The sequence below is a fragment of the Rhinolophus sinicus genome, chromosome X (genome assembly GCF_036562045.2).
Source record: "Rhinolophus sinicus isolate RSC01 chromosome X, ASM3656204v1, whole genome shotgun sequence".
NCBI lineage: Eukaryota > Metazoa > Chordata > Mammalia > Chiroptera > Rhinolophidae > Rhinolophus > Rhinolophus sinicus.
The window spans coordinates 1,835,241-1,852,493 of record NC_133768.1 but is presented as its reverse complement, the minus strand read 5'-3'; the positions used below and the strand labels follow the sequence as shown (position 1 = coordinate 1,852,493).

Here is a 17,253-nt window from a genome sequence, read left to right as displayed (position 1 = left end):
CAAGGAGGGACCCAGCAATTTCACCTCTGATGATTTATCTGAAGAAATTCAAAACAATAATTTGAAAAGACATATGCATTCCTATGTCTAATGAAACATTATTTACAATAGTCAACATATGGAAGCAATTCAAGGGTGCATCAATAGATGAATGGATAAAGAAGTGGTGTAGGCAGGTAGGTGAATAGTTAGATGACTAGAGAGAGAGAGAGAGAGAGAGAGAGAGAGAGAGAGAGAGAGAGAGACATATACAATGGACTATTATTCGACCATAAAGAAGAATGAAATCTTGCCATCTACAACATGGATGGACATACAGGGTATAGTGCTAAGTGAAATAATGCAGATAGAGAATGACAAATACCACATATTTCACTTACATGTGGAATCTAAAGAACAAAATAAACATAACAGAAACAAACTCATAGATGCAGAAAACATTTTAAGGTAGCCAAATGGGAGGGAGGTTTGGCAGAAGGGTGAAAGTGTAAAGGAATTAAGAGGTATAAATTGGTAGTAACAAAACAGTCATAGAGATGTAAAGTACATCATAGGGAATATAGTCAATATTTTAATAACTATGCATGGTGTCAGATAGCTACTATACTTAATGGGTGATCACTCATAACTTATGTAAATGTCTAATCATTATGCTGTACACCTGAAACTAATATAATACTGTATGTCAACTGTAATTAAAAAATTAAAAAATATTTAAAGTGAAAGAGGAAAGAGAAAATACTGCAAATGCTGTATCAGATAAAAGCTATAATCTAACCAGAGAACAATTTAAAAAAAGTAATTTCAAAAATGGGAAGAATCTGAATAGACATTTCAGACTCATTTAGAAGATTTACAGCCATAAGCACACTAGAATATCTCAACATCATTTGCCATGAGGGAAATGCAAACTAAGACCACAATAAGATACCTCTACACACCAACCACGATGAGTATAAACAAAACGTCAGAAAGTAGAGGAACTGGATACCTCATAAATTGCTGATAATTGTTCCTGATTAACTAGGGCAGATACAAGAGCATAGTCCGGCTATCGTGGGAGGTGGACAAAGTGACGTACAGTCACTTTGGAAACAATTTGGCAGTTTCTTTGGTTAAATATAGACTTACAATATAATCCATAAATTTTGCTCCTAAGTATGTACCCAACACAAATAAAAACGTGTATATTGTTCACACAGGAAGTCCTGTACATTAGTACTCCTAATAGTTTTATTTGAAGTCCGGATTTCAAAAACATTATCTTAAAAAAAAAAAGCCAGATATGAAGACTACATACTACATGAGAGCATTATGTGAACATCCAAGTTAGGCAACTCTACAATAACAGAAAACAGATTAGAAATTGCCTGGGTCTAGAATACAAAAGAGGGGGAAATGACTGCAAATAAGCAGGAGAAACTGCAGTGATAGAAATATTCAAAATCTGGTGTAGGGTAGTTTTCAAATTATATAAATTTACTAAAAATTGTGTAACTGTACACAGAAAGTTAATTTAACAATAAGTAAAATTATACCTCAATAAAGCTGTTAAAATTAATTTACCTGATAAACAAAAGATACAATTATTTTTCCAGTTTGTAAGTACCAATCCTTTTGGCACACACACACATCAAAAAGGACAACTGAATTGTTTTATTTGGCTTAAACAAAGCGTGGTCTCCACCCTGAAATGCTGAAACAAATGAAAAATACTAAAAAGCTAAAAGAAATGTATTTGTCCAGCTAAACAATAACTGAACGTTGAAATTTCATTACAACATCCAATTTCAAAAACTGTAAGATTCATTTTAAATACCTCATCAAATAAAAATTATCTATTAGGAGACATCAGTGAAAATTGTTGTATGTTACTGAGATAGTAAAAATGCATTTCAAGGCCCTAGAAGTAAAGAAACCCATGGTAAATCCTACTTAACCATTTCTATCCAATAATACGGCTTAAGGTAAAAATTTACTCTTCAAAGTTACCTCTTTAGAACTCAGATTCTGAAATGTAATGTTTTGCTGTTATTTCGTTGCTTATAGAAATTCCCTCCAAGTTTAGAAAAAACATCAAATATTATTAATGCCAAACAACAGAAAGAAGTAATAATACTAAAACATCAATATGATAGGTTAAACATTCATGTTAAAATTGTATAAGAAAGGGGTAAAGAAATATTACAATCTAAAAATCTTATCTTTAAATCAGTGAAATAAAACACATTCTCAGATGACCCCTGAACACTAACTGCAAATAGTTCAGGCTTTTTTTCATTCTTCCCAAAAACTGAAAAAGCAAAGTTTAAAACATGAAAGTTAAAACTACCAGCATGAGTTTTCAAAATGCGAAAACAAATCCTTATCCCTTGATAAACAAGTCTTAAAACACTTTATGCACTTGTGGAGACAGTTTGTTAAATTAGGACAGCAAAGAAAATGTAGCTTCAAGTCTGCTATACATTAAAAAATATGGTTTAAGATAACCACCCTACCTATGGTTAACTAGTTCTTAAGATAATACAACTTCTAATGGTAAGTGCCAAGAAAAAAATCTATTGAAAGTTTCCTAATGAAATCCCACAAAATTATTTTTTAAAAGCAAAAGCATACAAATGTTATTTGGATTTAGAGGATGTGGTTCATGGTAAGAAAATGCTACAGAGTATCCCTGTTAAGAAACAGAGTATGAATATTTAACCCACATTTACAAGTTGCTAAATTAAGTTCAGAAAAGTATCTTAAATTATTCAAACACCTGTAGGGGAAATTGCACACTGGAAAATTCAATAAAGTTATAAGGGAATACTATAAAATGAGTAAGATTATAACTGAGTCCCATACAAAAATATAAATGCTCTCATTTTAAAAATCCCTATATAAATTTTAGTTTCTGCAGAATTCCATGCAATTACATAAAACATCTGTTCTATAGCTCTAACTTAATATTTTATAGTTAAAAAAATACATATATCACAAGAATGAAGTTTTACTAACAAATTCAAAAGCGGTAACATCTCTGTAAAAACAGAGAATAGAAAGGTTTGAAAAAAAAAGCTAGCTGTAAGTGATTTATTCATTAAAACGTATTTCACTGTTCCTGAGGAACCAGGGAAGGCACAAGAGTACTGTCTGGCTATCGCGGAAGGTGGACAAATGTCAGATAACGACAGCCAGGCGTAGGCTGCGGCCTACCTCTCTTCAAATCACTCCATCTCAGTGACGGTGTGTTGCATAAAATGATACCTGTAGATCCCCCCCAAGAAATCTCTGAGAGTTGTGTTGCACGGCCCGTGACATGGACTGATTAGTCTCCAAGCCCAGATAGGTCACCGCCAAAGAGACAGAGGCGTCAGCCATTTTCCCTTATACTTCAAATTACTGACACGTCCTTAAAGCGCCGACTCCGCAACCATTAGCGCAGAGCCGGACCACAGACCACGACCGCGGGAGATGGGGGTTGGGGGGCAATGTGTCCTCCGCCCGGCTGGAAAAGGAAGAAATACTCACATGTTCTTAACCTACTACTATCTCAGATCCAGTAGTTGGCTGTAGAGAGAAGCTGGGGACTACTCATTGCAAGACACAGGTGTCTTTACCCCAAAACCAGAATACTCGAAGGCGGAAGGCGGCGGCAAAACTCAGTACCAGTCACACAAAAACAACAAGAAAAAAAACCCTGAGACGGCCGGGCTGACGACTGCGAGCGTAACGTAAAAGACTGCACCCACTCCGTCCTCCTCGGCACACGGTGGTCCTCTTACCACTTTTTCCCTCCGGATGGGGCTTTTCGCTAAGATGGGGTACAGGTATTGAGTTTCTACTGTGTCACGTCCTCTTAGTGCTCTCGCAGCCGTTGCTTCACTTTCCCTTGATCGTCAATCCGGCCTGTGACTTATTCCGAGCCCCAGACGCCGATACCAACAAGCAGGAGCTGAAGGCGGCCGCCTCCCGTGAGGAGGAGGCAGCAGCAGGCACAAGGTCTGCAAAGGCCTGGTAACCTCGGTGAGACTGGAAGGAACTGGGATCAACAGAGAGCCCTTAAACGGCAGGATGAGAGGAAGTTCTGGTTCAAGCAGTCGCTTAGGCAGGTCCTCTTCAAATATGGCGGATCTGACAAACCAAAAAAAAAAAACAACTGCCGGGCCAGTGGTAACCGCAGCTGCGTAGACTCCCACCAGCCCCAGCGCCACCCTGAGCCCAGAGGACCCCCGCCCTTCCAAGTCCCGCCCCTCAGCCGTCGTCTGCAACTGTCCAGCCCCTAGTCCCTGATCTATTCCTTTCTTTCTCTTTCTCCCCTTCCCCATGTATTCATTCCCCAGGAACAGGGAAGTTTCGTACTCAAAGCCGGACGTAGATCCCTGACTGAGAGGCCTTGATCCCCGAGGAAGGACTGGGATAGGGGCGGGGAAAACCATAGGGTAAAGACAGCCCTCTAGACCATTGGCTGTCATATCCGTTTTTTCTGGGGCTGCGACAGGGCACTTGTATTTAACCTCGTTTGGTTCTGAAGCTCCTTAGAGAAAGAGCTAGAACGAAGACAGTCAAAGTAAAGAAAAAGGAGGGTGTGTGACTTCGACAGAAAAGGTGGTAACACCAAATGAGTAACTATCTCGAGGAATGAATTAATAACCAGTGGTGACACAGTAATGTTGATTTGACAATCACATCGCTGGGTTTTATTGCATTGTGCATCGGCCGGGCGAACCAACCCTTACGAAAAATTCCCCGGGCCTCAAGTTTTTCCCAAACGGGAAGAGGAGAGAGGTGTACCTGAATGAAGAAATGCTGAGACCGAGCACTTATTTGCGGTACATAGGGGATCTCCTTGACTGACATGAAGAGGTACATAGGAATGCCTCACCTACAATATTTGCATCACAGCTTAAGAATTCCACTACTTTTATATTAAGTCACAAGCAACTTTGCTCTTGTGTATGTTGAAGGTTGGGAGGGATATTACCTTATCTCCCAAGGTTTCTGAGAAATTACTTAGATAAAAGACATACCTAAATTACATAGATGGGGACGATGCATTGTTGGCATACTCAGGAAGGCAAACAAGGAGTGTAAGACCCATGGAAGACTCCCAATAAACACTAATACTTCAAAAACATAACCTTTCTACTGATTGCCCATGCCAATCCCCTGAGGTAATAACTATTCTTCTATTAAAATAGATTAGTTTTACCTGATTAGTGCTTTATATAAACAGAATCAGTCACACAGCATGTAAACTTTTGTTTTTGGCCTTTAGGCTCAAAATTAGGCTGAGAGCTTTATGTAGCAATAATATTACGTTATATGAATATACTGACGGAATCTATGTAATTACTATTCGTGTACATTTTAGTCATTTTCAGATTGGAAGTTTTATGAATAAAATTGCTATCAACAATAAAGTTTTAACCCAAAGTCTTTTGGGAGACAAATGTCATCATTTCTATTAGTCATTAGCCTATGAGTGGAATTCCTAATTTGTTTGTTTTTTAGTGTGCATATGTTTATATTTAATGAATAGTGCTAAATAATTTTCCCAAGTGACTGTATCTATTTGAGTCATAAATTGCCACTTTTTGCAGGTCAAAAGAAACCAAACATAACAGTTTCATATGAGTTAGTCTACAAGTTATACTCCCATTAGCAGGTCCAGATAGCTTTATTAACTCAAATGAGCACAATAGCAATTCTTCCAGTGGCCTGGGATATACAGCTTCCCAATTTTGACATCTTCTACTCAGTTAATGAGGTAGGAAAAAAAAGAGTTTTGAGTAAAAATAATAAATGACATTAAATTGCATCAATTAATGTTCATAAATCCAAAGACTTCTTCCCATTTCCCTTGTTTTGGGTTCTTTCCAATAACTCCTGCCTTTAGCCTGAATAGTATTGTCTTACTTCCCGGTTATGACGTATTAGCACAAAACTGTAATATTTCTAATCAGAATTTCCTACAGTACTATTTTTTCCTCCCCAGAAATGCTTAAGTATACTTATTACTAATTATGAAGCTAATCTTATGAAATAGGTGGAAAGAAGCACTTTCAGAATGATGACATGAGGCGCTGCATGGACCCTGTCCACAGCAAATTAACCATACTGGTGAAAATTTGAAAATTTCAAGCATGATGAGTGGTGATCTTCAATTACCCAACAATATCATTGCATGTTGTACATGTGTATTACTGAAAAAGATTATAATTTCTTCTCCATCTTCTCTAAATTTTCTGTTGTATGAAGCTCCTAACACTTCTGAGTTACTACTGCTACTTTAGATACTACTATAGACAGGATCTCCTGTTTTTATTCCTACCCATTCCGAGATTATATTCCATAAGTTTGAGTTATATGTGTCGTCTTACTCGGATTCAAATAATTTCATCCAACTCTAGTTAGTTCCAAGACCACTCAATAGCTCTTAGTATTCCTAAGTGCTTCAATTATTTATTCTTTATGAAGTAAGCTTTTAAAATGTAAATCAGATCATGTTGAACACATGCAAACTTACATCCTCCAGGGAATTCCTATTGTCATCACAACAAAATCCAAATTCCTAAACATGGCCTACAATGATTTAAGCAATCTAGCCCCTTATTTAACAGCATTCTACAGTCTCTTAAGCTATGGGAATGTTCTCTTTCTGTGGATCCCTTGAAGTTTCCAAGTATCTAGCTAAAGATTTTTTGTTTTCTTTTTAAGGGCAGGCTGCCTGGACTTTATTGTAACCTGCTATATGACCTGGTGGGTAATGACCCAATCTTTCTGCTCCTCACATTTGTCCCCCTATTATATGGACATACTATTGCTCTTCACATTTAAAAATATATATATTTCTGGGGTTTTTTTTTCACTTGCAGATGACATTCAGTGTTATTTTATATTAGTTTCAGATGCACAGCATAGTACATCCCACCCCCACTAGAAGCCACCTGGCCCTATACATAGTTATTCTATAATATTATTACCAGGTTGTGATAATTTTCTTCAATTCTAATCTTCTCAAGGGAAAGAATTTCATCAAAAGGCAGCATTTTGTACAAGTAGGTTAGTAAGAAGTTTATTAGCAATGGTAGATAAACTCCAAGATGTGAAACGGACCAATCCCAAGAGAGAGAAGGCATCTGCTTGCATTCTATGAAGGCTTTTATTTCTATGGATAGAATTGCCTCCCTCTCTCTCTTTTTATCTCTTTCTCTTCTGCTGAGGTGCCCAGAACTCCCTTTTGGTTTTCATGGTAGTTTCTGTCAATTTTCTTTTTATGATCTGTGATGAGGCAGAAAAGGGTCACCTGAAGCGGGACTACCCAGGCTCATCCCCTAGAAATAAATCAATGTCCAAACACTCCTAAAAAGAGGAAATGGACCCAACTGGCATTAGCCGTTTGCTCACATATGCGCAAACTTAAAACCTGTCTATTACTTGAACTCTGTCCTCATTAAAATACAATTAAAATAAAATGAACATTAAGACTGTGCCTCGGCCCCCATGGGTTTTTCTGTACGCATTCTGGGTAAGAGCATGTGTAGAAAGAAGCTGGTTATGTAACCAACATGTGTCAATCAAATGACCTCAGTCTGTATGTCACATTTCCTGCTGTAAGGAAATTCACGTACCATTCCCTATATAAGAAAAAGCTAACCTAAAGTTCAGTGCTGTTGTCTGCCCCAACAAATTCTATGCCAGCATCTTTCTTCTTCAATAAACTTTCCTCATTTCAGGTTGAGTCTGTGAATTTCTTTACCTTTTGTGAATGACCAGGGGTTAATTCCAGTGACACAACAATTTGTTTGAGCAACCCACTAAAACAGTCCTTTTAAGTAGGATGTATGTTCTGATAGCAGGATCTCTTCTTTCCTTCTCTGGCTTCTAACAACATATCCCATTGATTTAGGGGTACGTGTAAACCTGGAATCCTAGTAAGGACTAGTAAGGTATTGGTGGTCCTGTTACCATGGAAAAGGTCCAGTGTGTACTGCACAAAAGCCAAAACTCAAGAGGTGAGGGTGGGGGACAGAAAAGCACATTTCTTTGAAAATGCCAGCATTAAGGGAAAACAGTGGACTCCCTGTCACAAAGACTGTCTTCCTATTCTTAATATCACCAAAGGTTTTTTATAGGCATGCAAGAAAAGGCAAAATAAGAAAAGGAGACGTTGGTCAGACAACTCCTGAGAAAAAGGTGCTTCCCAGAGGCTGGTAGACAGATAAGGATGCAGAACAAAGGAAAAGAGAAGTTGGCCAGACAACTCCAAGAAAAAGGCACTTCCCAGAGGCTGGCCCAAATCTGGGACAGCAGTAGATCCCATACAGACGCAAAACCCCCTCCCAAGTCACCGGTCCAGGCATGCACAGGCCCAAAATAAACTGAACCATTGAAACTGGTATGCTTAGTAAATGTATGATAAACAGAATCATTAAGGTTTGACAGGAGGGGAGGAAAGCAAAGAAAAGAAAAATCTTCAGAAAGTCCCAAGTCAAACCACACTATCAAGTCAAATTACACTAGAGATTTATATCTGAAAATAGAAGATACAGTGCCACCATTACAATCCTGACAAGCAGGATGTATACTCTGATTAGCGAGATGTCTTCCTCCCTTCTCTGGCTTCTAACAACACATCCCTTTGATTTACGGGCATATGTAAGCCTAGAATCCTGCTCGGTTAGTAAGGCATTGGTGCCCTAAGTGAGAGGGCAGCTGCAAGGGGTCTTGACCTAAGTAGGAACTGCAGCAAGGGGCTTTCTAACTGGGGCTGGGTCTCCTCCTGCTCATTTCTATCTATCTCTCTACCCTATCATTGACTATATTCCCCAGGCTTTATTTTACATCCCCTTGACTATTTCATAACTACCAATTTGTGTTTCTTAATCCCTTCACCTTTATCACCCCACCCCCAGCCTCTTTCCTAACTGGCAACCAATAGCTTATTCCCCCACATTTATAAGACTATTTCTATTTTGTTTGTTCACTTATTTTGTTCTGTAGATTCCACATATACATGAAATCATAAAAAAAATTTGTCTTTCTCTGTCTGACTTATTTCACTTAGCATAATACATTCCAGGTCTATCCATGTTGTTGCAAATGGTAAAATTTTATTTTTTTAATGGCTGTGTGAGTAATTCCATGTACCACATCATTATTCAATCTTCTGTTGATGAGCTCTTGAGTTGAGTCCATATATTGGCTATTGCACATAATGTTGCCATCAACATAGGGGTACATATATTTTTTCAAATTAGTGTTTTCAATTTTTTTCAGATAAACACCCAGAACTGGAAATGCTGGGTCATATGGTAGTGCTGTTTTTAATTTTTTTGAGGAATCTTTATATTGCTTTCTATAATTGCTGCACCAATTTGCAACCCCACCAATAGTGCATGAGGGTTCCCTTTTCATGCACTATTGGTTGCTAATACTTATTGTTGGTTGATTTATTGATGATAGCCATTCTGAAGGCAGTGAAGTGATATCTAACTGTGGTTTCAATTTGGATTTTTCTGATGATTAGTGATATTGAGCATCTTATCATATGTCTATTGGCCATCTGTATGTCCTCTTTGCAGAAATGTCTATTTAGGTCCTCTACCCATGTTTTAATTGGACTGTTAAGTGTTTTGGGGTGTTAAGTTGCATTAATTCATCATAAATTTTGGATATTAATTCCTTACCAGATGTATCATTGGCAAATATCTTCTACCATTCAGTAGGTTGTCTTTCTGTTTTGTTGATGGTTTCCTTTACTGTGCAAAAACATTTTAATTTGATGTATTCCCATCTGTTTATATTTTTATTTTGTTTCTCTTGCCCAAGGCACTATATCAGATAAAATATTATTAGAGCAATGTCAGAAGTTTACTGCCTATTGTTTTCTTCTAGGAGTTTTATGGTTTCAAGTCTTACATTTAACTCTTTAATCCATTTTTAGTTTATTCTTGTATATGGTATAAGAAGTAGGTCTAGTTTCATTTTTTCACGTATAACTATTGGAAACCTCCCGGCACCATTTATTGCATACACTATTTTTACCACATTGTATAGTCTTGCTTTCTTTGTCATAGATTGAATGACCATATAGACTTGGATTTGTTTATGGGCTTTCTATTCTGTTCCATTGATGTCTCTGTCTGCTTTTATGCCAATTCTATGCTGTTTTGATTGCTATGGTTTTATAGTATAGTTTGATATAAAGTATTGTGATACCTCCAACTTTGTTTTTCTTTCTCAAGTTTACTGTTGTTATCCAGGGAATTTTGTGGTTCCATACAAATTTTAGAATTATTTATTCTAGTTCATAAAAATGCCATTGGTATTTTGATAGAGATTGCATTAAATCTATACATTGTTTTGGGTAGTATGGACTTTTTTACAATATTAATTATTCTTATCCATGAGCATGGTATATGCTTCTTTTTATTTACATCTTCTTCAATTTCTTTCTTCAGTATCTAATAGATTTCTGAGTACAAAACAAAGGAAAGAAGAAGTTGGACAGACAACTTCTTGGTTAAATTTATTCCTAAGCATTTTATTTTTTGGTGCAATTGTGCATGGGATTATTTTCTTAATTTTTCTTTCTAATAATTCATTATTGGTGTATAGAAATGCAACCAATTTTTAAATATTAACTTTGTATCCTTCTACTTTACTAAATTCATTTATCCGTTCTAATAGTTTTTTGTTGGATTGTTTAGAATTCTCTCCATATAGTATAATGTCATCTGCAAAAAATTATAGTTTCATTTCTTTTTTACAATTAGTATACCTTGTATTTCTTTTTCTTGTCTTATTGCTGTGGCCAGGACTTCCAATACTGTGTTGAATAAAAATGGCGAAAGTGGACATCCTTGTCTTGTTCCTGAGCTTAAAGAAAGCGTGTTTAGCTTTTCACCATTGAGTATGATGTTAGCTGTGGTTTTGTCACATATGGCCTTTATTATGCTGAGATAAGTTACTTCTTTTTTTTTTTTTTTTTTTTGTTGTTGTTGTTGTTTTGTTTTGTTTTTATAGTAAATGTTTTGTTTTGTTTTTATTAGTTTCAGGTGCACAAGACAAAGCAAAACTTAGACGTTTATCATTTATATCCCTCACACTGTGTGAACCCCCCTCCCCCATCCACTATCCCTCTGTACGTTCCCCAAATTAATTTTCAAACCCCCATGACCATCTTGTGGTTACCGACTATTTTTCAAAACCTCTCACCTTCCCCTTATCCCCACTCCCCCGCCCTCTAGCAACCCTCTGTTTTTCCTCCATGTTTCCAAAACTGTTTCTGATTAGTTCATTCACTTATTCTTTTCTTTAGATTCCGCATATAAGTGAGATCATATGGTATTTGTCTTTCTCTTTCTGACTTATTTCACTTAACATAATGTTCTCTAGGTCCATCCATGTTGTTGCAAATGGTAAGATTTCTTTCTTCTTTATGGCTGCGTAATACTCCATTGTATAAATGTACCACAGTTTCTTAATCCAGTCATCTACTGATGGGCATTTCGGTTGTTTCCAGGTCTTGGCTATTGTGTATAGTGCTGCAATAAACATAGGAGTGCATAAAGATTTTTGAATTGGAGTTTTGGATTTCTCCGGATAGATACCTAGGAGTGGGATTGCTGGATCATAAGGTAGTTCCATTTTCAGATTTTTGAGATACCTCCAAACTGTTTTCCATAGTGGCTGCACCAATCTGCATTCCCACCAACAGTGCACCAGCGTTCCCTTTTCTCCGCATCCACGCCAGCACTTGTTGTTTGTTGATTTATTGATGATAGCCATCCTGACTGGGGTGAGGTGGTATCTCATTGTGGTTTTTATTTGCATTTCTCTAATGGTTAGTGAGGTTGAACATTTCTTCATATGTCTGTTTGCCATCTGTGTGTCCTTTTTAGAAAAATGTCTCTTCATGTCCTCTGCCCATTTTTTAATTGGGTTGTTTGTTTTTTTGGAGTTGAGTTGAGTGAGTATTTTATAAATTTGTGATATTAACCCCTTATCAGATATATCATTGGCAAATATCTTTTCCCAATCAGTAGGATCCCTTTTTGTTTTATTGATGGTTTCCTTTGCTGTGAAAAAGCTTTTTAGTTTGATGTAATCCCACATGTTTATTTTTCTCTTACTTCCCTCGGCGAGATATATCAGTAAAAATCTTACTCCGGGTAATGTCTGTGAAGTTTCTTCCTATATTTTCTTCTAGGAATTTTATGGTTTCAGATCTTACATTTAAATCTTTAAGCCATTTTGAATTTATTTTTGTATGTGGTGTAAGGAGGTGATCCAGCTTCATCTTTTTGCATGTGTCTGTCCAAGTTTCCCAGCACCATTTATTGAATAGACTGTCTTTACCCCACCGTACATTCTTGCTTCCATTGTCATAGATTAAATGGCCATATAGGCATGGATTTATTTCTGGACTCTCTATTCTGTTCCATTGATCTATGGGTCTGTTTTTATGCCAGTACCATGCTGTTTTGATTACTGTAGCCTTGTAGTATAATTTGAAGTCAGGTATTGTTATACCTCCCACTTTGTTCTTATTTCTCAAGATTGTTGAAGATATCCGGGGTCTTTTGTTATCCCATATAAATTTTAGGATTATATGTTCTATTTCTGTGAAAAATGTCGTTGGTAGTTTGATAGGAATTGCGTTGAATATATATATTGCCTTAGGCAGTATGGACATTTTAACTATATTAATTCTTCCTATCCATGAACATGGTATGTGTTTCCATCTATTTGTATCTTCTTTCATTTCTTTCTTCAGTGTCTTATAATTTTCTGAGTACAGATCTTTTACTTCTTTGGTTAAATTTATTCCCAGGTATTTTATAGTCTTTGGAGCAATTGTAAATGGAATTGTTTTTTTAATTTCTCCTTCTGATGTTTTATTATTGGTATATACAAATGCAACTGATTTCTGAATATTAATTTTGTATCCTGCTACTTTACTAAATTCATCTATCAGCTCTAATAGTTTCTTGGTGGAGTCTTTAGGGTTCTCTAAATATAGTATCATATCATCTGCATATAATGACAGTTTTACTTCCTCCTTACCGATTTGGATGCCTTTTATTTCTTTTTCTTGTCTGATTGCTGTGGCTAGAACTTCCAGCACTATGTTGAATAGAAGTGGAGAAAGTGGGCAGCCTTGCCTTGTTCCTGATTTTAAGGGGAATGGTTTTAGTTTTTCCCCATTGAGTATGATGTTAGCTGTGGGTCTATCATATATGGCCTTTATTATGTTGAGATATGATCCCTCTATTCCCACTTTCTTAAGGGTTTTTATCATGAATGGCTGCTGAATTTTATCAAATGCTGTTTCTGCGTCAATTGATATGATCATATGATTTTTATTTTTCATTTTGTTAATGTGGTGTATCACATTAATTGATTTGCGGATGTTGAACCACCCTTGCATACCAGGGATGAATCCCACTTGATCATGGTGTATGACCTTTTTAATGTATTGCTGAATTCTGTTCGCTAGTATTTTGTTGAGGATTTTTGCATCTATGTTCATTAGCGATATCGGCCTGTAGTTTTCTTTTTTTGTGGTGTCTTTGTCTGATTTTGGGATCAGGGTGATAGTGGCTTCGTAAAAAGTGTTTGGGAGTCTTCCCTCCTCTGGATTTTTTGGAAGAGTTTGAGGAGAATAGGTGACAATTCTTTTTTGAACGTTCTGTAAAATTCACATGTAAAGCCATCTGGTCCAGGGCTTTTGTTTGTTGGGAGATTGTTGATTACTGATTCAATTTCCTTGGTGGTAATCAGTCTATTCAGGTTTTCTGTCTCTTCTTGAGTTAGCCTTGGAAGGTTGTATGCATCTAGGAAATTGTCCATTTCTTCCAGGTCGTCAAATTTGTTGGCATACAGTTGCTCATAGTAATTTCTTAAAATTTTTTGTATCTCTGCGGTGTCTGTTGTCACTTCTCCTCTTTCATTACTGATTTTATTAATTTGGGTCCTCTTTCTCTTTTTTTTTAATGAGTCTGGCTAAAGGTTTGTCAAGAGATAAGTTACTTCTATTCCCACTTTACTGAATGTTTTTTATCATAAATGGATGTTGGATTTCGTCAAATGCGTCTTCTGCAACTATTGATATGATAATATGATTTTTATTTTTCATTGTATTATTAGGGTGTATCACATTAATTGGTTTGTGAGTATTGCACCAATCTTGCATACCAGGAATGATTCCCAATTGATTGTAGTGTATTACCTTTTTCATGTATTGCTGAATTTGGTTTGCTAATATTTTGTTGAGGATTTTTGTATCTATGTTCATCAGGGATAAGGGCCTATGATTTTTTTTTTTAATGTCTTTGTCTAGCTTCAGAATCAGATTATAGTAGCCTCATAAAACGAGGTTGAAGCCTTTTAACCTCTTGAATTTTTGGGAATAGTTTGAAAAGGATAGGTCTTAATTCTTACTTGAATGTTTGGTAAAATTCACCTGTGAAGCCATACGTTTCAGGACATTTCTTTATTGGGAATTTTTTGATTACTGGTTTGATTTTGTTAGTACGACCGTGTTTCCCCGAAAATAAAACCTAGCCAAACAATCAACTCTAATGCATCTTTTGGAGCAAAAATTAATATAAGACCTGGTGTTATGTTATGTTATGTTATGTTATGTTATGTTATGTTATGTTATGTTATATTATGTAAGACCTGGTCTCATAGTAAAATAAGACTGGGTCTTATATTAATTTTTCCTCCAAAAGATGTATTAGAGCTTGATTTTGTCCAGCTAGATTTTATTTTCTGGGAAACACAATAATTGGTCTGTTCAGATTTTCTGTTTCTTATTGCATCAATCTTGGAAGATTGTATGTTTCTAGGAATTTATCCTTTTCTTCTAAATTGTCCAATTTGTTAGCAAATAATTGTTCATAGTATTTTCTTATAGTCCTTTGTATTTCTGTGGTGTCAGTTGTAACTTCTATCTTTTCTGATTTTATTTCTTTGGGCCCTCTCTCCTTTTTCTCTTGATCAGTATGGCTAAAGATTTTGTTTATCTTTTCAAACAAACAGAGCTTGGTTTCATTAATGTTCTGTAATTTTTTTCTTTCTCTCTTTTTTTTTTTTTTTTTTTTAGAGTCTACTTTATTTCCTCTCTGATCTTTATTATTTGCTTCCTTCTACTCTCTTTTGGACTTTTTTCTATTCTTTTTATAGTTAGTCTTTTTGGTGTATGGTTAGATTGTTTATTTGGGATTTTCTTGTTTCTTCAGATAGGCCTGTATTGCTATGAATTTCCTCTTATATCTGCTTTCACTGTGTTCCATAGATTTTCAGGCATTGAGGTTTTGTTTTCATTTGTCTCAAGATATCTTTTGATTTTTCCCTTGATCTCATTGTTAACCCATTCATTGTTTAGTAGCATAATACTCAGCCTCCATGTGTTTGTGTGTTTTTCAGTTTTCTTGTTGTAACTGATTTTTAGTTTCACACCATTGTAAAAATAGAAGACGTTTGATATGATTTCAGTCTTCCTAAATTTACTGAGACTTGTTTTGTGGCCTAACGTGTTCCATACTGGAAAGTATCCTAAGTGCACTTGGAAAAAATGCATATTCCACTGCTTTGAGGTGAAATGCTCAAAAAATGTCAATTAAATTAATCTGGTTTAATGTGTCATTTAAGTCATTGTTTCCTTGTTGATTTTCTTTCTGGAAGTTCTGTCCTTTTGTGTCAATGGGGTGTTAAGGTCCATCACTATGACTGTATTACCGTCAGTCTCTCCACTTTGTTCCTTAATATTTACCTTATATATTTATGTACTCTTATGTTGGGTGCATAAAGGTTTACAAAGGTTATATCCTCTTGTTAGATTGATCTCTTTATCATTGTGAAACATCCTCTTTTTTTCTCTTGTTATGCCCTTTGTTTTAAAGTCTATGTTGCCTGTATAAGTACTGCTACCCTACATTTTTGTTTCCATTCACATAAAATATCTTTGAATATCTTTTTTTATCCCTTTACTTTCAGTCTATGTGTGTCTTTTGATATTTAGTGGGTTTCTTGTAGACAGCATATTTATGGGTTTTGTTTTCTTATCCATTTAGCTACCCTATATTTTTTAATTGGAACATTTAATCCATTTATATTTATAGCTATATCCTTATAACTATTGTTTTGAATTCTGTATCTGGTAGGTTGCTTGCCTCCATTTCATTTAGTTCTTTTTTTGAAGTTTTCTCCTGTTTATTCATATGGGACATATTTTTCCACCTCATTTTGGCTGCTTCTGTGTGTTTGTTTCTATGGATTAGGTAAATCTGCTATATCTCCTAGTCTTGGCATGGTGGTGGATATAATAGGTGATCTGTGGGCCCCAGTGGCTCAGTCTCCCTGATCACCTGAGCCAGGTGATCCAGGTGTTTCCCTTCTGTGGGTTGTGTATGCCCTCCTGTTGTAGTTTAGACTTGATTGCTGTTGGCATGTCAGTGGGTGAAATTTATCCTGTGGGCTGATTGGATGTGAGGCTTGGCCACAACCACAGTGTATAAACTGCTGTGGGGGTGGGGAGTAAGTGGTGCACTTACCCTACTGAGCAGGATTTGCCCAAGTAGACTCTGGTGCCTGCCAAGACCACTGTTTGGGTATGCCACCTGTGGAGCTAATCGAGTGGTGTTCAGGTGTGGTTTGAAGTCGGCCACCAGGTTTGCTGGTTCTGGGGCCTCTTGGGAGGGGCTGCTGTGCAGGCCATGATCAGCTGCTGCCTGCAATTGACTCAGGATTACCTTGTAGGAGTTACAAAGTGATCCACTGTTGATTGCCCCTGGTGCTGGAGCTGGTATGAGGTATGAGGGAGAGGCCTAGCTGTGAATGAAGACAAGCCATCTCCAGTACTGGGCCTGGGCAGCTGAGCAAAAGACCCAGGACACCCTGAGGCCTGGTGTGTGGGCCAACACTGACTGCCTGTGGCTGTCATAAAGCCAGTGGTGTCAGATAAGTTAGGTAAAGCAGGGTGACAGAGAGTCACCAGGCTGGTGTGGATTCAGATTTGGCTCTGTTGGGGAGGGATCAACACAGGAAAGATGGCACTTGCCTGCATGCTGCAAAGAAGGAGGATTCTATGCAGGGAAAATGGCTACTGCAATGATATGGATGGACTTAGAAAATATTATGCTAAGTGAAATAAGTCAAATGGAGAAAGACAAATACCATATAATATCACTTACATGTGGAATCTAAAGAACAGAATAAATGAGCAAACTAAACAGAAATTGTGTCAGAGATATGGAG

At 36.7% G+C, this 17,253-nt stretch overlaps 1 protein-coding gene across 6 annotated transcripts in view; it reads right to left on the bottom strand.

The window, feature by feature from the left end:
* LOC141567002 (ubiquitin carboxyl-terminal hydrolase 9X-like) overlaps nt 1–4,388 on the bottom strand; it is a 176,955-nt gene extending 172,567 nt beyond the window's left edge. For 4 of the 6 annotated variants that reach the window (XM_074323488.1, XM_074323493.1, XM_074323492.1 and 1 more), the window contains exon 1: nt 3,768–4,155. The gene's annotated coding sequence lies outside the window, so the exon portion shown is untranslated. Of the gene's footprint in view, nt 1–3,513; nt 4,156–4,344 lie in introns of those variants that run through there. The other 2 variants (XM_074323490.1, XM_074323489.1) reach the window with 2 other exon arrangements.
* Between the last annotated feature and the right edge of the window lie 12,865 nt (nt 4,389–17,253).